General features: G+C 38.0%; 1 long non-coding RNA gene across 1 annotated transcript in view; it reads left to right on the top strand.

Moving 5' to 3' along the window:
• Window positions 1-25,760, top strand: part of LOC105468509 (uncharacterized) — a 242,912-nt gene extending 217,152 nt beyond the window's left edge. Inside the window, exon 11 of the long non-coding RNA XR_011606776.1 lies at window positions 25,607-25,760. This is a non-coding gene — a long non-coding RNA (uncharacterized lncRNA). The remainder of the gene's footprint in view (window positions 1-25,606) is intronic.
• The last annotated feature ends 1,024 nt before the right edge of the window (window positions 25,761-26,784 follow it).

Genomic DNA, 26,784 nt, shown 5'->3' with positions numbered 1-26,784 from the left:
CAGTTCTACAGGTTTTGAAAAATGCATAATGTCATGTATCTACCAACATCATACAGAATAGTTCACTGCCCTGAAAATCCCCCTATGCTCCACCTATTATTCCTTTCCTCCTCTCAGTCCCTGGCAACCGCTAATCTTTTCACTATTTCTGGAGTTTTGCCTTTTCCAGAATGTCATATAGTTGGAATCATACGGTATGTAGACGTTTCAGACTGACTTCTTTCACTTAGCAATATGCACTTAAGTTTAATATGCATGTCTTTTTTTGTGGCTTGAGAACTCATTTTTTTATTGCTGCATAATATTCTCTCGTATATGTACTACAGTTGTGTATTCATTCATTTATTGAAGGACATCTTGGTTGCTTCCAATTCTTGGCAATTATGAATAAAGCTTTTATAAACATTTGTTAACAGGTTTTGTGTGGACATAAGTTATCAATAGATCTTTTAAAAAGGATACATTTTATTAGATCAGGAGAGTTCCCTTTTACTGGGATTTTTTGTCATGAGTGGATGCTGGACTTTGTCAGCTGTTTCTTCTGCATTATTGTGATAATCATATAGCTTTTATCCTTTATTCTGTGAATGTGGTGAAGTACATTTATTGATTCTTTAAAAAATGCTTATAACAGCCATTGATTGATTTTTTTTTTTTTTTTTTTTTGAGACAGAGTCTTGCTCTGTCGCCCAGGCTGGAGTGCAGTGGCATGATTTTCGCTCACTGCAAGCTCTGCCGCCTCCTGGGTTCATGCCATTCTCCTGCCTCAGCCTCCCGAGAAGCTGGGACGACAGGCACCCGCCACCATGCCTGGCTAATTTTTTTTGTGTTTTTAGTAGAGATAGGGTTTCACTGTGTTTGCCAGGATGGTCTCGATCTCCTGACCTTGTGATCCGCCCGCCTCGGCCTCCCAAAGTGCTGGGATTACAGGCGTGAGCCACCGCACCTGGCCTTGATTGATTTTTGAATGTTAACTTTCCATTCCTGAAGTAAATTTAAATTGGTTGCATTGTATTTTCTTTTTAATATATTGCTGAATTTGCTTTGTTACTATTTTGTTTAGAATTCTTTGCATCTATGTTCATAAATAAAATGGGGCTTAATTAAAAAAAAAAGAAACTGTAACCCTCAAACTGAAGATATTATTAGGAAGTGGGCCTTTTGGAGGGTGATTAGGTCATGAAAGTGCCTTCATGAATAGGATTAACACGGGAACTCCAAAGAGACTCTTCACCTTTCTGCCATATGAGGACATATTGAGAAGACAACTGTCTGTTAACCAGTGGGCCTTCTGCAAACACTAAGTCGGCTGGCACTTTGATCTAGGATTTCACCTCCAGAACTGTAAAAAAGTTTCTATTCCTTATAAGCCACCTAATCCATGGCAGTTTGTTACAGCAGCCCAAACAGACAAAGACACTTAATACCTTTTATTTTTACTTTGTTGTTTTCCTTTAACCATTATTATTTTTTTTACTTCCAATAGTTTTGTGTTTATTAAATTTGCTGTTTGTATATATTGAATGTGTTCATTTTGGGTTAGGAAGAATACACAGGGCATTCTTCATGGCTTAAATACTACATCCTTTATTCTGAATATTATGTGATCATACCACAGAAAGCACCTATGGCCAAGAGCACATTTAGTGTGGTTTACAGTACTCCAAAAAGTATTTGGGGTTTAAAAGATTCTTGTGCTTAATCAATTGGATTTTCTTTTGTGGTCTCATTATAATTTGACAGTTTCCCATATTTTCTTCTTTGTTTATGTCCTTTTGTCATTATATCCTTCTGCATTTCCCCTCCTTTCCAAAGACAGCCATTTTAGTGTGTGTATTGGGTATATTTTTGCAGGGTTTTTTTTGTGTGCGTGTGTTGTTTCAATTGTATATTGTTATTCTGTGCACCACACTTACTAATTATCTCAGATAACCAGGTATATAGCATTGGATCTTCTGCCAATATTGCCATACTTCTCCTAACCCCAACACCAGCACTGAATCTCACAAAATGGGAATCAAACATGCAATTTTATGCCATTAATGTTTCTCACTTTCATCTATTTTTTGACACTCCCTTGATAATTTCCCAGTTCAATCTGTGATTCCCTAACTTCAAAATGCAGAGTCTTCAGTCCCCTCCTAGTTCTAGTTCCTGTCTGTGGTTTCCTTCAATTATTTCTATTATGTAAGTTACAGCAGGTTGAATCATCTATTTCATAGATCTAAGTATGCTTGCAAACCTTTAATATTTCTTTATTAGCTTATTTCCAAAAAAAATAAAAATTCTGGCTTCCATCAAAATTTGCCAAAAATATGGGCTTCTGAAATATCTTAGTTTAGGCCAGGCACGGTGGCTCACACCTGTAATCCTAGCACTTTAGGAGGCCAATGTAGGCAGATCACAAGATCAGGAATTTGAGGCCAGCCTGGCCAACATAGTGAAACCCCGTTTCTACTAAAAATACAAAAAAATTAGCCCGGTGTGGTGGCAGGCACCTGTAATCCCAGCTACTCAGGAGGCTGAGGCAGGAGAACTGCTTGAACCTGGTAGGCAGAGGTTGCAGTGAGCTGAGATCATGCCAACACACTCCAGCCCTGGTGACAGAGTGAGACTCTGTCTCAAAAAAAACAAAAAAAACAAAAAAACAAAAAAAAAACAAAAAAAACCACAAAACTCACTTTATATTACCCAAATGCATCCCTGGCTGTCTAGTTTCCATGTCTTTGTTTATGTGATCTTCTTTGCTTGACACGTCCTCGCTTAGTCTCTGAAGTATGCAGCCTTCTTATATTCCCAAGTTTTCCTCATAATCCTTCCTGACTAACGCTTGCCCGCATTTATCTCCTAGATGTTTCTCTCTCTCTCTCTCCTCTCTCTCCCCATCTCTTCCAGTGCTTGCTTTTACTCTTAGGTAGCCCAGAGCACACTCTGCCTTGCATCATATTGGCCAATGCAACAAGCATATAAACTCCGTGAGGGGTAACACGCAATCCCTTATGCAGTATATTCCCCACAGAATCTTATACGGGGCTCTAGAAATATTAAATGTTGAATAAATTACTGCTGAGTTGCATTTAAAATGTAAACTCTTGCACTGAGCAAAGTTTGAAAAGAGTTAGAAATTGTGAAATCGAGTTATTAAACACTCAGGAATTCACCAGAGAAAATATTGCAGCCAGAGTATACATCCTCAGAGGCCATATTTGGAAACCACTTGGTCTTTTTCTAAGACACAGTCATTATTTTTATAGCTGGGAAAGCCTGAGAAAATGTCCTAGTTCGAGATACCACCTTTTTCACAGACTGATGCCAAGCTAAAATAAATTCCATGAAAAAAATAAATATTCCAACGTGAACTAGAATATGCCCTTTTCTTGATCCCTGTGAGTTTTTTTTTTCTTAGCATTGATCTTTTTCCTTTAGTTTTGTGTCTTATGGTGTTAGAAAAAATAGGCACAGATTGCATGGTTCATTCTCATCAAATGCTCTCTTGTGTCACAGACTCTGGGGCAAGATTATCACAAGCACTTTGCTGCAAGGAAATCTTTTGTCTTTCTATTTCTATTTCTAAACATTCTTGCCCTTGCTTCTCATACAATAATAAAACTAATTGTCACGTGGTATTAATGGTCATATTTTCTTAGAATATTATTTGCTGATATATGTAATACTTAGGGTGACAATCAGAAAAACGAAGTTGAAACTATACACGTTCTAGTATATGGGTACAACTTATCTAAAAATAGCTATAAAATAGCTATTCCAAAACTCTATTGTAGAAAGCACTCATCATGGTGACAAGACTCCACAATATAATGGCAAACATGAAATGCTATGTTCTTAGAGTTTCAAACTGCTCATTAGTATCTTAGTTTTAAGAAGTGCTACATAGAAGAAACCTGTTAAAATGTTTTCATAACCAGGTTTTTTTTTTTTTTTTGCCTTATATGACTCCTCTCATTTTTTAAAAATTAACAACTTAATAGCATTTACAGGATGCTAAAGATCTGCAAATCTTTACAAAAGTAGATTTTGTTTCAGATAACAGTGAAAAGAAAATTGTAGTTGGTTGGAAAAGGTAGAATTATATTTCTTTCTCATGGTAAAACAAGTCCAAAAGTCCAAAAGTAGACATTACATTGCTAATATCATGGCTCTAGAGTACCACTAGGGACACAAACTCCTATATTTCATTTCTATCATTATAATATGGGGCTTTCCTCTTCATGATCATTTCAGAGCATCATTAGTTCTGGAATCCAGAAGAAGGAGGAATGGTAGGATGGTAAAATCTAGATGAACTCTTTTTTCAAGAGACTTTTAGACATTATTATTGGACATTATTAATGTCTGATTATTACTGGACATTACTACTTATCCTATTTTGGCTGGTGCACAGTCATGTGGCTGTACTTAGTTTCAAAGTTGCAGGGAAATGAAGGGAAATAGAATCTTTAATCCTGGGTGGGCATATATCCAGCTAAAAGCAAAATTTGTTACTAAGGAGGAAAGATAAATTGGATATTTTTGTGGGAAACTATCAATCTCTTCAACAATTACTATAAATCTAAAGTGTTGAATTAAATTACTATTGTGTTGATTGGTCCTAATTTTCCAGCCAATCCTTTATTCATGCCTTCTGGTAGTTTCTTTCCAGAGACTCTAGGCTGGACAACGTGAATTGTTTGGCTGATGGATTCTTTATAAACTTGCCACTAGTAAAGATTTTAAAAGTACTTGTGTGTTGCCACTTCCTCTTTTGAACCCCTGACATACCATGAGAACAGACCCAGACCAGTCTCCTGGAAAAAGAGAAAGCATGTGTTCCCAGCCTCGCCATCCCAACTGAGGATATCCTAGAAGAGTTAACCTTTATACAATTGACATAGATAAATGAGCAGGCTCAGCTGAGATCAGCCACAGCTGTCCCTGATGGGCAGTGCAAGCCAACTGACTTATAGACTTATAAGAAATCATAAATAGTTGTCTTAAACTAGTAAGTTTCAGGGTGGTTTGTTACATGGCACAACTAATTGTAGCTAACTGATACAAAACAGCTGTCTACGTTCATTTTCTTTGCCAAACTAGCTGAGGCATGACTAAGAATCACAGTAAGTGCCTACTTGGGATATGTTTGAAAAGCTAAGAAATAGTAAGAGCAAGAGCAATGTAGATTGTCGATTAGCCTCTCTTCTATTTCCTAGTTCCATTCAGTACTCATGTGTACTTGTTGCTAACAGCTGTTAAGCGCCTTTTCTAGAGATAATCTACAAATGTTATGCCCCACTTTATAATGTTTATTTGAATTTTACCTTGCCCTATCTAGTTCTCCTACAGTCCCCCTCTCAGGTAGAACCAATTGATTAATCCAATAAAATACTCTCTTGGCATGTGCAGTGGCTCATGCCTGTATTTCCAACACTTGGGAAGCCAAGGTGGGAGGATCTCTAGAGGCCAGGAGTTCAAGACCAGCCTGGTCAACATAGCAAGACCCCATCTCTTAAAAAACAAAAAAAGTTTACTTTGGTTTAATGTTATCAAAGTGAAGATTGATCTACATATAATTATGCTGTGCAAAATTTAGAGATTTTTCAGGCTATAATATATTTCAGAATTACTCAGGTCGTTAATCTATATGAATCTTAATATACTAGATTGTTTTAAAGTGTTTACACAGGGAATTATGAAGAATACTTAAATTTGAGAAATATTGCCCAAAGGAATGTTAATTTGTACTGATATTTCCATTATGGAATGACCAAAATTGAAGGATGGGATACCTCATTGCACTTTAACTCATTTTAGAAAGACAGATGCCTACTTAATATACATATATAAAATACATGGATATGCATCTGCAAGTTCATTCTTTTTTTAATATGTTTGGAAAGACTTTTTAATTTTAATTTTATTTTTGAGACAAAGTCTGACTCCGTCACCCAGGCTGGAGTGCAGTGGCGCAATCTTGACTCACTACAACCTCCACTTCTGGGTTCAGGCGATTCTTGTGCCTCAGCCTCCTGAGCAGCTGGGACTACAGGCACATGCCACTATGCCCAGCTAATTTTTGTATTTTTTGTACAGATGGAGTTTCACCATGTTGCCCAGGCTGGTCTCGAACTTCTGACCTCAAGTGATCTGCCTCCCTCAGCCTCCCAAAGTGCTGGGATTACAGGCATGAGCCACCACACCCAGCCAAGTTTATTCTTTTGAATAAAGGCAATTCATTAGCATGATTTGTTTTTTAACCTTGACAACTGGATGATGTCAGAACAATTTTAGTTGCAAGTAGATCCCTCCAATAGTATCTTCAACAAATAAGGGTTTATTTATTTATTTTTTCTTCAAATAACAAGGAGTCTGAAGATAGCTGCTGGCATCAGGTCGACAGCTCAACTATGTCAGAGTGACACCCTGATTTTCTTAATCCTTTACTCATGGTTAGCCGCTACAGATTTGGGTATGACACTCACACCTGGATTTTAAAATGGAAAGAAGAAAGAACAGCTCCAGTGTATTCCCTAAACAAACATTTTCCAATAAGCTTATGTTTTATTTGTTCAGAAGTGTTAAAAATTTATCTTTGGATGAAGGGAAGGCTGCTAGGGGATAGCATACAATTCTAGGGTGACAAATGAAGCCTGACAAATGAAGTATTGCAAAACCTGAAACAAACAAAACTGCATTCAGTGTTTTCAATTTTGTAGTAGCATCATTTTTCATTGTGTTATGCCAAAATTAAATAAGAAAATTTCAGAGGGAAATTTATCGAGTTCCTACCGTATCAGGCATTATTCTTGGATTTGAGGACAAGTGAGAATAACGCAGACATTGTTTCTCTATTCATAGAAATCACTTCTAGCAGGGGAAACATAATAAACAAATAAATGTCTTCAAGGACTGATAACACTGTATAGAAACTGTAAGTAGGTTAAGTGGTAGAAAGTGATTTGTAGTTGCCAGAGGGAATGAGAGGCATTGCTTCAGCAAAGATAGTAAAGGAGGATCTTTCTGGGGCAGGGAGAGACCAGATTGATAAGAAGTAGAGCATTTCAAACAAAAAGCTTAACTAGGGAAAGGGCCTTGAGTGAATGAAATGTTTTGTGTGTTGGAACACATTTCTGCCAGCGTGCCTGAAAATCAATGCATAGAATGAAGAGCAAAGAAAGATTAGATGAGCCAGTAGAACAGGACTGTTTATTTTAGGGCATTATATTTGAATATAGTATAATGGAATACCATTATATTTTAATCAGTACTGTTTATGATTTAATGATTGTTTTTTAAAGACGCCATAGCTCCTATGTGGACTACAGAATAAAGGGCTGCAGTATGTCAGAGAGACCAATAGGAAGCGTCTATGTTGTTCTTGTGCTTAATCAATTGGATTTTCTTTTGCGCTCTCACTATAATTTGATTTTTTTTCCATATTTTCTTCTTTATGACCTTTTATCATCTTTGACTCATGTATTTCTCTCATTTATACATTTAATAAATTGGAAAATCCAGGATAATGTACCTTCAAAATATATCCTGAATCTGATCACTATATTTCCACTGCTACACTAACAGACATTTATATTTTTCAACTAGAACAGCATAGATGCTTCCTATTGGTCTTCTATTCATTTGTTTATTATGTATCTCTTGCTGGAAGTGATTTCTATGAATAGTGAAACCATGTCTGCATTGTTCTCACTTTCCTCAAATCCAAGAATAATACCTGACACTGTAAGAACTCAATAAATCTCAGACTCAAATTGTCTGATTTAAAGAACTCAATAAATCTCAGACTCAAATTGTCTGATTTAATTTTGGCATAATACAATGAAAGATAATGCTATTGTACAGTGGAAAATACTGAACAGAGTTGTTTTGTTTGTTTCAGGTTTTGCCTTTATTTGGGTGTATTTGAAGTATCTTTAATTTTGAGCTTTTATTGCAATGGTTGTGAATTAAATAAATGTCTGATTAGTTTCCTCTATAGTTCATATTTTCTTCTACTTATAATTAGCTACACTTTTCACTTTCTTACGAATAGAAAGGAGAAATTATGAGACTCTAAAATATATCTTCAAAGAGACATCTACTTTATGTCTTTTGCTTTTAAATCGATGCTTTAACAAATTGATCCATAGATACATAGCTTGAAAACATCTCAGATTTGTTTTTAAAAGTCCACTGCATGTTTTAACCCCCAAGGATGAAGTATCAGAAACAGAGTTAAAATAGTGCATTTCACAATTTAAAAATCTTTACCTACGAATGAATAATTCCTTAATTCCTTGCTCTCTTTTGTCATAGTTAAGTATGTGTCTGTAACACAGAGCCCAGTGGTGACATAATTTTTCTTTTGTAAGTTTCTCAACTGGCTGAAAAGTAGCCAAATGAATAATCTGGCGTAGGTTTTCTGCTCTTGCCTCTGAAGCCTGGTATAGCAGTTGAGCAGCTTATTTCACTCTCCTGCACTCTCACTTCAAGTATTCTCTGCAGGATTGTACTTTTGCACCAAGTACTACTTAATCACCTAAAAGAAAAAAACTCTTTTGCTCAGAAAAACTCTATTTGCCAGTATACCCATAATACCATCATTTCTGGTAAAGAGTACCAATTGGAAGAGTTCAAGAACTTGTGTAATTTCTCTGGCAGCAGCTACCCTCTGTGTCTACGCAGAACTTACTACTGGTGCTACATTCTAGATGAAGATTCTCATGGAAGTGGGAAAAGAGAGGGGGAAGGATGCCAGAGTCCTAACAGTATGATGTGGTCTGGCCAATTCGTGAAATAAGGCGCTTTCAAATTTTATAGAAATGTGTTATTTCAAAGCACTTTCATAGTTGTTATGTTATTTGCACAATGACCTTGTAGGATACGTGTAAAGCAGACAGTATCATTCTCATTTTACAGATAGAGAGACTACAATAGAGTTCCTATCTCAATTTCCATATTGCTCCTAATGTCACCAGTACTTTCCCCAAGCAGAAGACCTTAGTGTTCCCTTGGAAGTTCATTGGAAGTTCATCTTCTCATTACTTTTCAGTAGAATCCACTGAGCTCTCGCTAGGATTTCTTCTTCACGCTCCATCTCTGGCACTAGCATTCTAGACTACAAATTCTTTCCACATACCTAGATTACTTCCATAAATTTCCAGATGTTTTCCCTAGCTATGTTCTCTTCTCCTTTTAGGTTGTGTTCAGGAGTTAGACAGTTACAAGGGATTGGTCAAATAAAAAGAATGTTCCAGAGAAAGAGAACGCCAGCTTGGAGTATTCTTGTTCAGTGTCACTGGAGATTGGAGTAGAAGATAAGGAGTTGCATGAGATGAGGCTAAAGATGAAAACAGGGGGCATATAGCCATTTATATTCTATGCCAAGGAAGTTTCATCCTGAAGGCATGAACTTTATTCTAAAAGCAAGGGCATTTTAAGAGCTTTACATATGAAAATGGCATAATCAAATATGGATCCGCAAATATCACACTCAGGTTTTAAAGTGAAGAAAATATAATAGTGCATAGGGAAACCAGTACAGTACAAAGAATAGGAGATAATTTGAAAGTGTGTCAGTAATCTAGTCAAGTGGTATTCTGCATTAAAGTACTGGCAATGGGGTACATAAAGGTGAATTGCTTGCTATTTAAAATTATACAGCACGTAGAGTTAAATATATGGTTAACAATTGGAAGTAGAAGTGACTATTGAAGAAATCAAGAATAATTCACTGACTTGAGAACTAGTTTATGATGATGTTCTTTCCTGAACTGGTAACACAGGGGTTAAGTTTCAATTTGGAAATGATGGGTTTGATACATCCAAATGGGGATATGTCTTATGGGCAGTTTAATGTACATGACAGAGGTTCGGGAAACATAGACACTTACGCATCATCAGTGTAAATGGAGCAGCCGCTGAATGAATATACAGATGCTTGAATGGAGCCTTGTTTTGGCAGGATGCTAAAAAGGGTGCCGTTTATCTCATTTGCCTTTTCTAGTTTCGGCACCAGGTTGGGATCAAATACATCAAGTAGTTCTCTATTTGGAACATATATATTTAATTTTAGTAAAATACCAAAAAGGTGAGATAAAATCTAAAAAAACCTAATATACACAGTCAAGTACTTACTATCAACAAGGCATTATTTTAAATCATTTTCTTTTTATGTCATTTAATCTACCCTGAAACTCAATAGTAGTCCCACTTTACAGCAGCTCAAATACATAAAATAAAGGATCCTCATTTGATTAGATATCCAAGGATGGAATCAAATTACATAAAAAGTTTCCTGAGACTATGTGATTAATTTACATTTATTAATGATTACCGTATGTCTAGTATCACACTAGATATTGGGTGCCAAAGTTCATATTTTAATTATTTTATGTTAAGCTAGCTAGAACAGAGGCCCAAAATGGTACTATTAATTATAGACACATATATAAGCAGATAACCAAAGTAAGCTACAACTCATAGGCACCTAACTCAATGTATTCTCTATCCCTCTGTATTGAGACCACACAGCAAGAAGAGCCATCTTCTTGCTCCCACTGCTGCTGAATCTTCCTCAGTGAAATCTTGACATGGTGGTCTATGGAAAGTTAGCTTTCTAACAGTGAGGTTAACAAAGACCTTGTTGCTTTCATGCCCTGTCTCCTGTTGGAAGGAATCTTCAGACTAACATTTCTGATTTGCTGTCTATATCCTATTTTTAAGGTAATGCTATTTGAATGGTCTTTTCAAAATATAAATTCTGTATTCCCATGCTCTTGCTCACGGGGATTGTTTATTGGACTCCCTGGTTCTCTTTCTAATTCTCCTTGATAAACTGAAGTTATCTTAGGTTAACTTCAGGTTATCTTGCCCTTACCTGAAGTAGGCTGGAATAGTCTTTAAGTATCTGATTTTTTTTTTTTTTAACATATCTAGATTTTTGTACTCTGGCTCCTCACTTTATTCTAAGAACTATCTGTTTTGTACTGATCATTTCTCCTTTGGATCGGTTTCCTCACAAAGGCCAGAGAGACTTGTGATTGGACTGCTGACTCTTGCTGTGTTTTGGTGAGTGTCTTTGGTCCTGTGGTGTTCCTCTGCTTCTCTGCTCTGACATCCATTTCCCATTCTTTCCCTGCTCTGCTCTGTGTCATGGAAGTCTGATCTCCGCAAACTATATTGCTCTGCCTTCTGAATAGTTTCAACTAGCAAATGGGAAGTGTTAGCTTGGAGTTACGTTGGAGACAGGAAGGAAGGGACCGTCCAGGAAACTGCTTCCCCTAGGATCCAGGCAGCAGTTCCAACAGCGGCTGAGTCAGCTGCATGAGTCTGGCTTTGAGAGGGTGCTGGCTCATGGTCACTGTCACCTCCACCTCTTTTATCTCTCCAGTGCTAGGAGTGTTACCAGCTCTCTTCTGTTGTTAATCCTCGGGTTGTTTCACTGTCCTCTGGCTTTTTAGCATTTCCAGTATTTGTATAGGTATTCTGTAGTGTTAAATATCTTCCACCACACTACGAGTTATGAACTGTGTCTTCCTGACTGGTCCCAGGCCTGTATATCTTCTACCTCTAGCTGCATTGGAAACTTCCAGCTGATCTGAACTGAATATGGATATGATAATGATGGTCTAAAAGCAAACATATTTCCCCTATCATTCAGTCTTGATTCTTCTCTCTCTCTGTTTTTTGTTTTTCCACACTTTCCTTGATTTTTCCTAAAGTTACTTTCTTTAGGGGGCCAGGTTCAGTGACTCACGCCTGTAATCCCAGCATTGTGGGAGGCCAAGGCGGATGGATCACCTGAGGTCAGGAGTTCAAGACAAGCCTGGCCAACATGGTAAAACCCCATTTCTACCAAAAATACAAAAAAATTAGCCATGTGTGGTGGGGGGCACTTGCAATTCCAGCTACTCAGGAGGCTAAGGCAGGAGAATTGTCTGAACCCAGGAGGTGGAGATTGGAGTGAGCTGGGATCACACCATCATACTCCAGCCTGGGAGACAGAGCGAGACACCATCACACACACACACACACACACACACACACACACACACACACACACACAGAGTTTTCTTTATACTTATTTTTTCCAGACTCCTTGGTTTGGTTTCACTTGTTTGTGTGTTACTGTAGTTTGTTTGTTGTCATATTCCATACCTTTCTGTACTGTAATTATTACTTGTTTATATCATAAATAATAGAGTTGCCAAGATTTTTCAGCCTTTTTATACAGAAAGCTAAAATTTAGACTCTGTATATACATTTCCCCTCAATAGAAGTCAATTTTATCTGAAGTTCAAATCTGTTCAATGTGAAAAAATTTGATCCTTTATTTTCTGCAAAATTGTTAGCTATAGCTCTCAGCAAATACTCAAAAATTCAGGAGTAGCTTTTGAATTTCTGCTAAGAGTGGACTTCATTACCTTCCTTGGTTTTTGTAAGGAAAAGAGGCATTTTCAGATATTAAGTCTTGATTTATTATACTTGCACTTAGTCATACACACACACACACACACACAGACACACACATGAAACAGAACAACAAAACAAAATTTTTCTCTGCCTCTCTTTTGCATCATTAATTATTCTATCTGTCTAGTGTTGGCATTTGAAACCATTTCAGACATGTCTACATATATAGGTTTTAAGATTTCATCACATTCTATATTTTAATAGAATTATATCTTTTTCTTTCCTCAAAAATAATAAACTTTGAATAACCTTTGTCTTAATCACATTTGAACCTCTAACAGCCTATTCATAATACTTTGCATATAATAAATGCCAATAGTTGTTAGTTGAATTGAGCTAAATATAAGAACACTCAAATATGGAAATGTTTAAACATCAATAGTAATTTCTTGTCACTTTAAAATATTGTTAGCCAAATTCTTTCTATCTTTTCTTAGTAGATAATGCTATTTAAGGCTCTGAAAGTAATGTATGCTTCCATAGCATCCTGCTTGAAAAAAATTTATGGCCCAGATTCCATAAGATTATGATGGAAATAACTTCTGGTAAAAAACCTGACACTTTGAAAGAGATCAACAAATGGATGCTGATTGAATGAATGAATTACCCATTACTGAAGCTAATAATGAACTATATCATCCTGACTCAGCCCAGACCTGTACATTCTTTCTTCCACTTCTAATTGCATTGGAATCTTCAAGCTGTTTTAACTGAATATGGATATGACAATGATGGTCTCAAAATAAAAGCATTTTTATAACTCCTATTTTATTTATGTTTTCATTCTTATGATTCTTAGCTCCAAATATTTTTGCAATATGCTTTTAAAAATTGAATAAGATAATTTTTAGAGCTTGATTTTCACCTGCTTTGATTCCTTTGTAGTCTAAATAGGAATTTTATTGGTAGAGGACTAGAAAATACTATATTATGCTAGGAAGTATTTTGGGGATCCTACCTTTCAACAGTGTATTTTACAGTGAGATTCTTTTTATCATGTTGTTAATATTTAGCTCATTATAAAATCCTTATCCTTGGATCCCAGGCAAAATTAAACAGTATAACAACAGTTATCTTACCTTCTACACATAGATTTTTTTGGTGAATATTTGAAGGTAGGAGAGGCATCCTATTTGACAGTGTTTTTTTAGAGCTTCAAATGTCATCACACTGTACCCAGTACCATGCAGGTTGTTGCAAACGACAGGATCTCATACTTTTTATGGTTGAATAGTATTCCACTGTATATATGTATCACATTTTCTTTATTCATCTGTTGATGGACTCTTGGGTTGCTTTCAATAGTGGCTATTGTGAATAGTGTTGCAATAAACATGAGAGTGCAGCTATCTCTTCAATATACTGATTTTCTTTCTTTTTAGTTTTTCGAGGAACCTCCATATTGTTTATACGGTTCTCCATAGTGCTTGTACTAATTGACATCCCCACCAACAGTGTATGAGGTTTCCCTTTTCACCACATGCTCACCAGCATTCATTATTGCCTGTCTTTCGGATGAAAGCCATTTTAAAACTGTGGTGAGATGATATCTCATTGTAGTTTACATTTGCATTTCTCTGATGATCAGTGATGTTGAACACCTTTTCATATACCTGTTTGCCATTTTTGAGAAATGTCTATTTTAGATCTTTTGCTCATTGCTAAATCCAATTAACAGATTTTTTTCAAACTTAGTTGTTTGAGCTCCTTATATATTCTGGTTATCAATTCCTTGTTAGACAGAGACGCTTATTCTGTCTCATTACGTTCCTCCAAACAAATGGATTCTTCTCTCTGCACTGAGCTACCTGGATCTGGGAAAAGGGTGACATAAGCTCTCCTGTGGCCACCACCACTGGGACTGTGCTGGGTCAGACCCAAAGCCAGCACAGCACTGAGTCTTGCCCACAGCCTGCAGTGACCACTGCCTATCTATCTTCACTCAAGGCCCAACGGCTCTCCAGTTAGCAGGTGGTGAATCCAGACAGGCTTGGGTCCTTCCCTTCAGGGCAGTGAGTTCCTCTCAGCCCTGGAAAGGTCCAGAGATCCTGTCAAGGAGCCAAGGCCTGGAGTTGGAAACCTTAGGAATTATTCAAATGCAGCTGAGCTGGCGCCCAACCCACAAGACAAAGTCCCTCCTACTCTTCCTTCCCCTTTCCTCAATTGAAGAGTCTTGTTCCATGGCCACCACTGCCCCAGGCCCACAGTGAGCACTGCCTGGCTACTCCGATATTCACTTAAGGCCAGAGGGCTCTTTCGTCAGCTTGTGGTAAATGTCTTTAGGCCCGGATTTCTTCCTTCAGGACAGTGGGCTTCCCTCTGGCCCAGAGCAGGTCTAGAAATGCCATCCAGGAGCCAAGGCCTGAAACTGGGAAACCAAAGGAGTCTGCTTTGTGCTGTACGCCACTGTGGCCAAGCTGGTACACAAGCTGCAAAAGTCTCCTTTACTCTTCCCTTTCGTCTCCTCAAGCAGGAGCGTCTCCCCATAACCACCCCAGCTGGGAATGTGCTGGGTCCCACCTGAAGCCAGCAAGGCTCTGAGTCTCTTTGAGTCTCTAAGCCAGGGCCCAAGGCAAGTACTACCTGGCTACCACTGCTGATTATTCAGGGCCCCATGGCTCTTTAATGAGCAGATGATGAATCTTGCCAGGACTGGGTCTTTTCCTTCAGGGAAGCAGATTCACTTCTGGCCCACGGTGTGTCTAGAAATGCTCTCTGGGAGCTAGGGCCCGGAATGTGGGCCTTAGGACTCTGTCCGGTACTCTATTCTACTGTCAGTGAGCTGACATCCAAGCTGCAAGACAAAGTCCTCTTTATTCCCCCTTCTCTTCTCTTCAAGCAGAGGGATGGAGTCTCTCCCAGAGCTGCGAGTTGTACTGCCTGGGCCTGGGGGAGGAGTGATGCAAACACTCTCTTGGCTGCCCTAGCTGGTGCCTCGCTAGGTTGAATGCACCCCAAGTGCACTGCCTCTGAGACCAGCACAGCACCAGGACTTGTCCAGGAATTGTAATCTGTGTGGCCTAGACTGCCTTTTCAAGTTTATTTAGGACCCCAGAGCCCTTTAGCCCATGATGGCAGGGCTTGCCCGAACTCAGGTTCCACTTACTGGCATGGATGATTTGCTTCCTACTAGGACTGGTCTAAATGTTCTGTCGGCCACCAGCTGAGTTTTTCACTGTGTTGCTTTCCACTGTTACAGGATAGCTGAGCTCCGAGGCAATGTCTCACAATCCCTGTGCTCTTCCTCCCTGAAGTTCACAGATTCTCACTCCATGCCACATATCTGCTGTGGGGTGGAGGGGAGGGTGATGTAGGCAATTCAAGGCTGTCTTTCCTACCCTCTGCAGTGCCTCTTAATACGGTGTTAAAACCAGATATCGTGATTGCTCATCTGGGTTTCTGTTCTTATGAGGATGCTTTTTTTGTGTGGATAGTTGTTGGATTTGATGTTCCTGTGGGGGTGGGGGTGGCAATCATTGGAGGCTTCTATTTGGCCATCTTTCTCTGCCTCCCTCTCTGATTATTTTATTTTTGAAAGTTCTCAGGAGGCTATATTATGCAATTCATGATATCTCTTACTATAGTTGTAAAATGCTTTGCACATAAGTAAACTATAGAGTGGTATATAAATGGATATTTTGATGTTTAGTTATTTTTGACCAATTGTTCTCAATATTAGCTTGAAAATATACTATCTTACATAATGTTTTAAATAAAGATCTATATGGAAAAAGATGAAAAATTCAGATCAGTTCTACTTTTCCTATATAATGATTAAAATGTACTGTGTTTTAAATGGTACTTACGTATAATTAATTATTATCTGATCTATGCCATAGATCCTTGCCCAGGTTTTTGGAACATAGACTTTGGATGGAGATCTGGATGCAAGGACTTTGTAGTGGAGTGAACCAGGGGATTCCACCTGAATTCATGTGAGAGAAGTGGGATTAAGCAGAAAGAGAAGGTGAATTGCAATGCAAGTTAAAAGGAAGCCTCAGAAATCCGTGGGACGCTCTGAAACTGGAATGACGTTCAGAGATAGTTTAAGTGGAAGTATGAGGCCCACTTATATTTCAGCATCAACCAGCCACTCTGTGAACAAAGATGTGAGGGTGGGAATATACAATCCAGGGAGGTGGCTCTCTTCAGCGAAAGGTATTATTAGGTTGGTGCAAAAGTAATCGCAAAAGGTATTTTGCCACTTTTAATGGAAAAAATGCAATTAATTTTGCACCAACCTAAATACCTAGGAGGGACTCAGCTTTTGCTTAACAGTAGCTTATATTTCTGGCAGAGAGAGAAAAATAGATCACAGTCCAGAGGAAGAATCTATATAGCATACCCAGCATCAACAATAGCCAACCTCTGTTAAATCTAGAATAATTTTCATCAATTTTTTTCTATTCTGAGTAAAGTTGAAATCATAGAACAACATAGCATGAAAGAATCTTGGAGATTATCTAATTCTATGTTTTCATTTGATTGATGCATTAAGTATATTTTTAAGGACATAAAATATATACAGGATTAAAATCAAAATGATGTAGACTTTTTCTTGACCTCTTGACTCTTATTTTCTACTTTACTAGCACAGATCATTTTGAAGTTGTGGGTTTTGGTCAAAGATTTGAGTTTAAAATGGGCCTGTACTATTAACTGGATGCAGTAGATAGTTGATAATTTAAAATAGTTTGCTGAATGAATAAGTAATTTAATAGAAGAAGAAATTCATACAATTGCCCTGAAGAACACGAGGCATGAAATAGCCAGCAGTACTAGCTACATGAGCTTCAGTTTCTTCCTAAGTGCACATAATATCAACCTTGTGCTATGATTGTGTGAATAAATTAAGATGTGCTAAGTGCTTTTTGTAATGCTTATCATGTGGTCACTGCTTGTTGAGTTCAAGTTGCCTACTGCACATTCCTCTATGTGAACTTTAATGCCTGAATCTAGCTTGGAGACTGATATGAGTAAGCCATGAATTAACTACAAAAGTGATCATTATGGCCTCAGCTTTGTACAATGAAAGCCAATTGTTAGTTTAAATTGGCCACTCTGTAAGATCTGACATCCATAGCCACATAATGACCATATTCATGACCAGACAATCTAGCCTTACTCTCCCTAACAAACCTTGAATTTGTGACTTCCTAACCAACTTTGAATTAATGACTTTCTAACATATCATCAATTGCAGTAGCCATGGTCTGTTCACTTTCCTGTGCTTGCCACATCAATTTCTCCTTCCAGCCACAAAGTATGATGTTCCACACTAGTCTACTCCAGGAAATGAATGGTCACCTCCTTCTTATAGAGCCACATCTGAATGTCTTTTATCCCTTTTTGCACACAAGGGTCTATGCATTATTTCATTTCCTATATTTCTTTATATTCTCTGAAGTCTTTTAGCATTTACTGACACATTGTATCCTCTTTTTAAAATCAGATGTTTGGGTGTAATTTATATATAGTAAAATTCTACTTTTGGTTGTATCATTTGGTGAACTTTGACAAATTTACACTGTCCTTTAACCAACACTACCATCAAGTTATAGAACATTTCCATCATCACAAAGTTTCCTTATGACTCTTTGTAGTTAACCCTGTACTCTCCCACCCCAACACCTGACCTCTAGCCTATTTTCTGTCTCCATAGTTTTTGCCTTCTTCAGATGTCATTTAAATGGAACTGTACAATATGTGTTTTCTGGCATTATGCCTTTTGGATGTTTCCATATTGTTGTATGTATAGTTTATTTTAATGGTTAAGTAGCATTTCATTATACAAAAATGCCAAAATTTGTTTATATATTTACAAAACTGATGGCTATTCAGCTTTGCTCCAGTTTTTGGCTCCTATGAATAAAGTTTATGTATTTACATTGAGATCATTATATGGAGAAATTGTTCTTTGGAAATAATTCTGAGTTGGAGTGCTGGGTTACAAAGTAGGTATCTGTTTAACAGGATATGGAAATGCCAGTCATTTTTCCAAAATGTCTGTAGCATTTTTGCATTACCACAAGCAATGTATGAGTGTTTTAGTTGCATCACATATTCACCAAACTTGGTATTCTCAATATTTTTCAAACTTTAGATATCAAGTAGGTATGTAGTGACATGTCATTGTGGTTTTAATTTGCATTTTCCTAATGACTAATGATGTTGAGCATCTTTTCATGCCATTCATATTCTTTGGTGGAGTGTCTATTCAAATCTATTGCTTATTTTAAGACTTGAGTTATCTTCATATTAATTCCTAAAAGTATGTATATATTCTAAAAATGCCTTTATTTAATAGGTGTTTTGCCTATTTTTTTCTCCTAGTCTAGAGCTTGTCTTTTCAATCTATTAACAGTGTATTTTGGGAAGCAGAAATTTTTACTTTTGAAGAAGCACAATTTATTTTTTTTTCTTTTCTAGGTTATGTTCATATCCTGCTTAAGAAACCTTTGTGTAATCAGTAGTCATGAAAGTTTCCCCCATGTTTTCTTTTAGAACTACTGTAATTTCAGCTCATATATATATATATATTTATTATTATACTTTAAGTTCTAGGGTACATGTGCACAACGTGCAGGTTTGTTACATATGTATACATGTGCCATGTTGGTGTGCTGCACCCATTAACTCGTCGTTTACATTAGGTATATCTCCTAATGCTATCCCTCCCCCCTACCCCCTCCCCACAATAGGACCCGGTGTGTGATGTTCCCCTTCCTGTGTCCAGGTGATCTCATTGTTCAGTTCCCACTTATGAGTGAAAACATGAGGTATAGGGTTTTCTGTTCTTGCGATAGTTTGCTGAGAATGATGGTTTCCAGCTGAATCCATGTCCCTACAAAGGACACAAACTCATCCTTTTTTATGGCTGCATAGTATTCCATGGTGTATATATGCCACATTTTCTTAATCCAGTCTGTCACTGAGGGACATTTGGGTTGATTCCAAGTCTTTGCTATTGTGAATAGTGCTGCAATAAACATACGTGTGCATGTGTCTTTATAGCAGCATGACTTATAATCCTTTGCGTATATACCCAGTAATGGGATGGCTGCGTCAGATGGTATTTCTAGTTCTAGATCCTGGAGAAATCACCACACTGTTTTACACAATGGTTGAACTAGTTTACAGTCCCACCAACAGTGTAAAAGTCGTCCTGTTTCTCCACATCCTCTCCAGCACCTATTGTTTCCTAATTTTTTAATGATTCCCATTCTAACTGGTATGAGATGATATCTCATTGTGGTTTGGATTTGCATTTCTCTGATGGCCAGTGATGACGAGCATTTTTTCATGTGTCCCTTGGCTGTATGAATGTCTTCTTTTGAGACATGTCTGTTCATATCCTTTGCCCACTTTTTGATGGGGTTGTTTTTTTCTTGTAAATTTGATTGAGTTCTTTATAGGTTCTGGATATTAGCCCTTTGTCAGATGAGTAGATTGCAAAAATTTTCTCCCATTCTGTAGGTTGCCTGTTCACTCTGATGGTAGTTTCTTTTGCTGTGCAGAAGCTCTTTAGTTTAATTAGATCCCATTTGTCAATTTTGGCTATGGTTGCCATTGCTTTTGGTGTTTTAGACATGAAGTCCTTGCCCATGCCTATGTCCTGAATGGTATTACCTAGGTTTTCTTGTAGGGTTTTTATGGTTTTAGGTCTAACAGTTAAGTCTCTAATCCATCTTGAATTAATTTTCATATAAGGAGTAAGGAAAGGATCCAGTTTCAGCTTTCTACTTATGGCTAGCAAGCTTTCCCAGCACCATTTATTAAATAGGGAATCCTTTCTCCATTTCTTGTTTTTGTCAGGTCTGTCAAAGATCAGATGGCTGTAGATGTGTGGCATTATTTCTGAGGGCTCTGTTCTGTTCCATTAGTCTATATCTCTGTTTTGGTACTAGTACCATGCTGTTTTGGTTACTATAGCCTTATAGTATAGTTTGAAGTCAGGTAGTGTGATGCCTCCAGCTTTGTTCTTTTGGCTTAGGATTGTCTTGGCAATGTGGGGTCTTTTTTGGTTCCATATGAACTTTAAAGCAGTTTTTTCCAATTCTGTGAAGAAAGTCGTTGGTAGCTTAATGGGGATGGCATTGAATCTATAAATTACCTTGGGCAGTTTGGCCATTTTCACAATATTGATTCTTCCTATCCATGAGCATGGTATGTTCTTCCATTTGTTTGTGTCCTCTTTTATTTCACTGAGCAGTGGTTTGTAGTTCTCCTTGAAGAGGTCCTTTACATCCCTTGTAAGTTGGATTCCTAGGTATTTTATTCTCTTTGAAGCTATTATGAATGTGAGTTCATTCATGATTTGGCTCTCTGTTAGTCTGTTACTGGTGTATAAGAATGCTTGTGATTTTTGCACATTCATTTTGTATCCTGAGACTGCTGAAGTTGCTTATCAGCTTAAGGAGATTTTGGACTGAGATGATGGGGTTTTCTAAATATACAATCATGTCATCTGCAAACAGGGACAATTTGACTTCTTCTTTTCCTAACTGAATACGCTTTATTTCTTTCTCTTGCCTGCTTGCCCTAGCCAGAACTTCCAACACTACATTGAATAGGAGTGCTGTGAGAGAGCATCCTTGTCTTGTGCCAGTTTTCAAAGGGCATGCTTCCAGTTTTTGGCCATTCAGTATGATATTAGCTGTGGGTTTGTCATAAATGACTCTTATTATTTTGAGATATATTCCATCAATAACAAATTTATTGAGAGTTTTTAGCATGAAGGGCTGTTGAATTTTGTTGAAGGCCTTTTCTGCATCTATTGAGATAATCATGTGGTTTTTGTCTTCGGTTCTGTTTATATGCTGGATTACATTTATTGGTTTGCGTATGTTGAACCAGCCCTGCATCCCAGGGATGAAGCCCACTTGATCATGGTGGATAAGCTTTTGGATGTGCTGCTGGATTCGGTTTGCCAGTATTTTATTGAGGATTTTTACATTGATGTTCATCAGGGATATTGGTCTAAAATTCTCTTTTTTTGTTGTTTTATCTCTGTCAGGCTTTGGTATCAGGATGATGTTGGCCTCGTAAAATGAGTTAGGGAAGATTCCCTCTTTTTCTATTGATTGGAATAGTTTCAGAAGGAATGATACCAACTCCTCTTTTTACCTCCAGTAGAATTCGGCTGTGAATCCGTCTGGTCCTGGACTTTTTTTGGTTGGTAGGCTATTAATTATTGCCTCAATTTCACAGCCTACTATTGGTCTATTCAGGGATTCAACTTCTTCCTGGTTTAGTCTTGGGAAGGTGTAAGTGTCCAGGAAATTATCCATTTCTTCTAGGTTTTCTAGTTTATTTGCGTAGAGGTGTTTATAGTATTCTCTTATGGTAGTTTGTATTTCTGTGGGGTCGGTGGTGATATCCCCTTTATCATTTCTTATTGCATCTATTTGATTCTTCTCTCTTTTCATTAGTCTTGCTAGCGGTCTATCAATTTTGTTGACCTTTTCAAAAAACCAGCTCCTGGATTCACTAATTTTTTGGAGGGTTTTTTGTGTCTCTATCTCCTTCAGTTCTGCTCTGATCTTAGTTATTTCTTGCCCTCTGCTAGCTTTTGAATATGTTTGCTCTTGCTTTTCTAGTTCTTTTAATTGTGATGTTAGGGTGTCAATTTTAGATCTTTCCTGCTTTCTCTTGTGGGCATTTAGTGCTATAAATGTCCCTCTACACACTGCTTTAAATGTGTCCCAGAGATTCTGGTATGGTGTATCTTTATTCTCATTGGTTTCAAAGAACATCTTTATTCCTGGCTTCATTTCGTTATGTACCCAGTAGTCATTCAGGAGCAGGTTGTTCAGTTTCCATGTAGTTGAGTGGTTTTTGTTGAGTTTCTTAGTCCTGAGTTCTAGTTTGATTGCACTGTGGTCTGAGAGACAGTTTGTTATAATTTCTGTTCTTTTTCTTTTGCTGAGGAGTGCTTTACTTCCAACTATGTGGTCAATTTTGGAATAAGTGCGATGTGGTGCTGAGAAGAATGTATATTCTGTTGATTTGTGGTGGAGAGTTGTGTAGATGTCTATTAGATCCGCTTGATGTAGAGTTGAGTTCAATTCCTGGATATCCTTGTTGACTTTCTGTCTCATTGATCTGTCTCATGTTGACAGTGGGGTGTTAAAGTCTCCCATTATTATTGTATGGGAGTCTTAAGTCTGTAAGTCTCTAAGGACTTGCTTTATGAATCTGGGTGCTCCTGTATTGGGTGCATATATGTTTAGGATAGTTAGCTCTTCCTGATGAATTGATCCCTTTACCATTATGTAATGGCCTTGTCTCCTTTGATCTTTGATGGTTTAAAGTCTGTTTTATCAGAGACTAGGATTGTAACCCCTGCTTTTCTTGTTTTCCATTTGCTTGGTAGATCTTCCTCCCTTTATTTTGAGCCTATGTGTGTCTCTGCATGTGAGAGGGGTCTCCTGAATACAGCAAACTGATGGGTCTTGACTCTTTATACAATTTGCCAGTCTGTGTCTTTTAATTGGACCATTTAGTCCATTTACATTTAAGGTTAATATTGTTATGTGTGGACTTGATCCTGTCATTATGATATTAGCTGGTTATTTTGCTCGCTAGTTGATGCAGTGTCTTCCTAGTATCGATGGACTTTACGTTTTGACATGTTTTTGCAATGGCTGGTACCTGTTGTTCCTTTCCATGTTTAGTGCTTCCTTCAGGATCTCTTGTAGGGCAGGGCTGGTGGTGAGAAAATCTCTAAGCATTTGCTGGTCTGTAAAGGATTTTATTTCTCCTTCACTTATGAAAGTTAGTTTGGCTGGATATGAAATTCTGGGTTGAAAATTCTTTACTTTAAGAATGTTGAATATTGGCCCCCACTCTCATCTGGCTTGTAGAGTTTCTGCAGAGAGATCTGCTGTTAGTCTGATGGGCTTGCCTTTGTGTGTAACCCGACCTTTCTCTCTGGCTGCCCTCAACATTTTTTCCTTCATTTCAACTTTGGTGAATCTGACAATTATGTGTCTTGGAATTGCTCTTCTCGAGGAGTATCTTTGTGGCATTCTCTGTATTTCCTCAATTTGGATGTTGGCCTACCTTACTAGGTTGGGGAAGTTCTCCTGGATGATATCCTGAAGAGTGTTTTCCAGCTTGGTTCCATTTACCCCATCACTTTCAGGCACAGCAATCAGACATAGATTTGGTCTTTTCACATAATCCCATACTTCTTGGAGGCTTTGTTCATTTCTTTTTACTCTTTTTTTCTCCACACTTCTCTTCTCGCTTCATTTCATTCATTTGATCTTCAATCACTGATACTCTTTCTTCGAGTTGATGGAGTCGGTTACTAAAGCTTGTGCATTTGTCATGTATTTCTCGTGGCATGGTTTTCATCTCTATCAGTTCTTTTAAGGTCTTCTCTGCATTGATTATTCTAGTTATCCATTCGTCCATTCTTTTTTCAAGGTTTTTAGTTTCTTTGCACTGGTTACATAGTTCCTCCTTTAGCTCTGAGAAGTTTGATCAACTGAAGCCTTCTTCTCTCATCTCGTCAAAGTCATTCTCCTTCCAGCTTTGTTCCATTGCTGGCAATGAGCTGCATTCCTTTGGAGGGTGAGATGTGCTCTGATTTTTTGAATTTCTAGCTTTTCTGCACCGCTTTTTCCCTGTCTTTCTGATTTTATCTGCCTTTGGTCTTTGATGATGATGGTGATGTACTTATGGCATTTTGGTGTGGGTGTCCTTTCTGTTTGTTAGTTTTCCTTCTAACAGTCAGGACCCTCAGCTGCAGGTCTGTTAGAGTTTTCTTGAGGTCCACTCTAGACCCTATTTGCCTGGGTATCAGCAGCGGAGGCTGCAGAAGATAGAATATTGCTGCACAACGAATGTTGCTGTCTGATTCTTGCTCTGGAAGCTTCATCTCAGGTGTGTACCCTGCCGTGTGAGGTGTGAGGTGTCAGTCTGCACCCAGTGGGGATGTCCCCCAGTTAGGCTACTCAGGGGTCAGGGACCCACTTGAGCAGGCAGTCTGTCCATTCTGAGATCTCAGCCTCTGTGCTGGGAGATCCACTGCTCTCTTCAAAGCTGTCAGATGGGGCATTTTCCTCTGCCGAGGTTTCTGTTGCTTTTTGTTTAGCTATGCCCTGTCCCCAGAGGTGGAGTCTACAGAGGCAAGCTGGCCTCCTTGAGCTGTGGTAGGCTCCACCCAATTTGAGCTTCCTGGTGGCCTTGTTTACCCACTTAAGCCTCAGCATTGGCGGGCACCCCTCCCTCAGCCTCACTGCCACCTTGCAGTTAGATCTCAGACTGCTGTGCTAGCAATGAGGGAGGTTCCGTGGGCATGGGACCCTCCGGGCCAGGTGTGGGATATAATCTCCTGGTGTGCCGTTTGCAAAGACCCTTGGTAAAGTGCAGTATTAGAGTGAGAGTTACCTGATTTTCCAGGTGTTGTGTGTCTCAGTTTCCCTTGGCTAGGAAAAGGGATTCACTTCCCCCTTGCACTCCCCAAGTGAGGCAATGCCTCGCCCTGCTTCAGCTCTCGCTGGTTCGTCTGTACCAGCTTACCAGCACTGATTGTCCAGCACTCCCGAGTGAGATGAACCTGGTACCTCAGTTGAAAATGCAGAAATCACCCATCTTCTGTGTCACTCACGCTGGGAGCTGGAGCCTGGAGCTGTTCCTATTTGGCCATCTTGGGAGCGCCACTCTTACATATTTAAGTTAATCATCCATTTAGTTGTTCCCTGTCTAAGATGTGAATTAAGGACTGAGGCTCATTTTTTTTGTATATGATGTCCAATTGTTTCAGTACTATTTAGTGCTTAAAACCATTCTTCCCCCTTTGAATTACCTTGGTACCTATTTTTTGCAAAACAATAGAATATATAGTTACATGTTTTTACCTTTCATTTTGGATTAGTGGAGAGATCAAAATTTTGGAATTATATTAGAATTTAAACCCTGTCTTTATCATTTGCTAGCTGTTTTTCAAGTCCATTTATCACAAATCTGTGTCCTGATCTAGGAAAATGTGAGTATAAAATGTGACTTTTGAGGTTTTTTAAAAAAGTCTGTGAAACAAATAAGATACATCAACTTTTTGTGTCTAGCCGATACTGAAAACTGGTATGTCTGTTTATTTCTAACAATATGTTAATCTTTCTTTCCCAATTAGATTGGTAGCCACTTAAAGATGGGCTAATTTTTCTACCTCTACAACATGAGCCACAAACTCCAGCATAGAAGTTGTGCTCCAAGATTGAGAAGACACTGAGAGAGGCTTGAGTCTTCCAAGAAGGTATTGAAGGGAGTGGTCAATGATGTGTAAGCAAATTATTAAACTAATCCAGGCTCAAGGGATGTCAAGAATGTTGGGATGTGAGTACACTCTTGAATAAGACACAGTGCTTTGTGTCACCATCACCTCTTCTTTGTTCAAAAGGACAAGAAATCAAACATGAATCCTAGTGGTTCAGACCAAGGGTTTGATGGCATTTTGTTCTTTAAAAGCCACTATATTATTTTACAAGGTTTCTTCTCTCCATTCCCACCATTTGAAATTAAATGTTTATTTAAAATGCACAAAATTCCCATCCATAAATCAGGCAGGATTGATGATTACTTCAGGAAGGTTTTATGTAAGAAGAGGCAAGAGTTCATTGCTCTCAAGGAATTTGTTATTTAAACTAGATGCAGCTATGTTTCAAGGACAGATTGTTGAACTGAAAGTCAGATAGTTCAGCTCAAATTCCACTTCTGGCTTTTAATAGAAAACAAGTTGTTGATCAGCATTAATGTCGACTTTATTATTGGTAAATTGGTGCTAATTTCACCTTAAAAGGTCTTTGCAAGTCTGAATGAGATAATAAATGTGAAAGCACTTTGTAATCATTAGTATCCTATACAAATATAATGTATTGCTATTATTAAGACTCAAAGTCAACTTTAGAAAAGAGTATGTTACTTGTTGATCAATGAAAATGACCCCTGGAGACCTCCTTCCCCAAATCAACCCACATTCTACTAAGATGTAATACTCATTGTCATTTGACCATATGTAACCCATTGTTTTATGTTAAGTAAGCCTTTTCAGGTTTTAATTTAAAATGGAAATGTCTCTGAGAAGAAGAGAGTAATAATTAAAGTCACAGCTTGCAATGAATAGGTCTCAAGGACCTTACATTAAATACCTGACATCTAGGCAACATTTACATGTATTATTCTATTCATTCTTACTGACTAGTGCTGTAAAATATAAAAACATTGAGCCCTACAGGACTTGAAAAGAGTAGAAGGCGGAAAGAATAACCCTGGACCCTGGAGAAAAATTTGTTGGAGGTAAGGCAAACAGAA

Source organism: Macaca nemestrina, chromosome 8 (assembly GCF_043159975.1).
Source record: "Macaca nemestrina isolate mMacNem1 chromosome 8, mMacNem.hap1, whole genome shotgun sequence".
Lineage (NCBI taxonomy): Eukaryota > Metazoa > Chordata > Mammalia > Primates > Cercopithecidae > Macaca > Macaca nemestrina.
The sequence above is the reverse complement of the archived record's forward strand: the minus strand, read 5'-3'. Positions and strand labels throughout refer to the sequence as shown.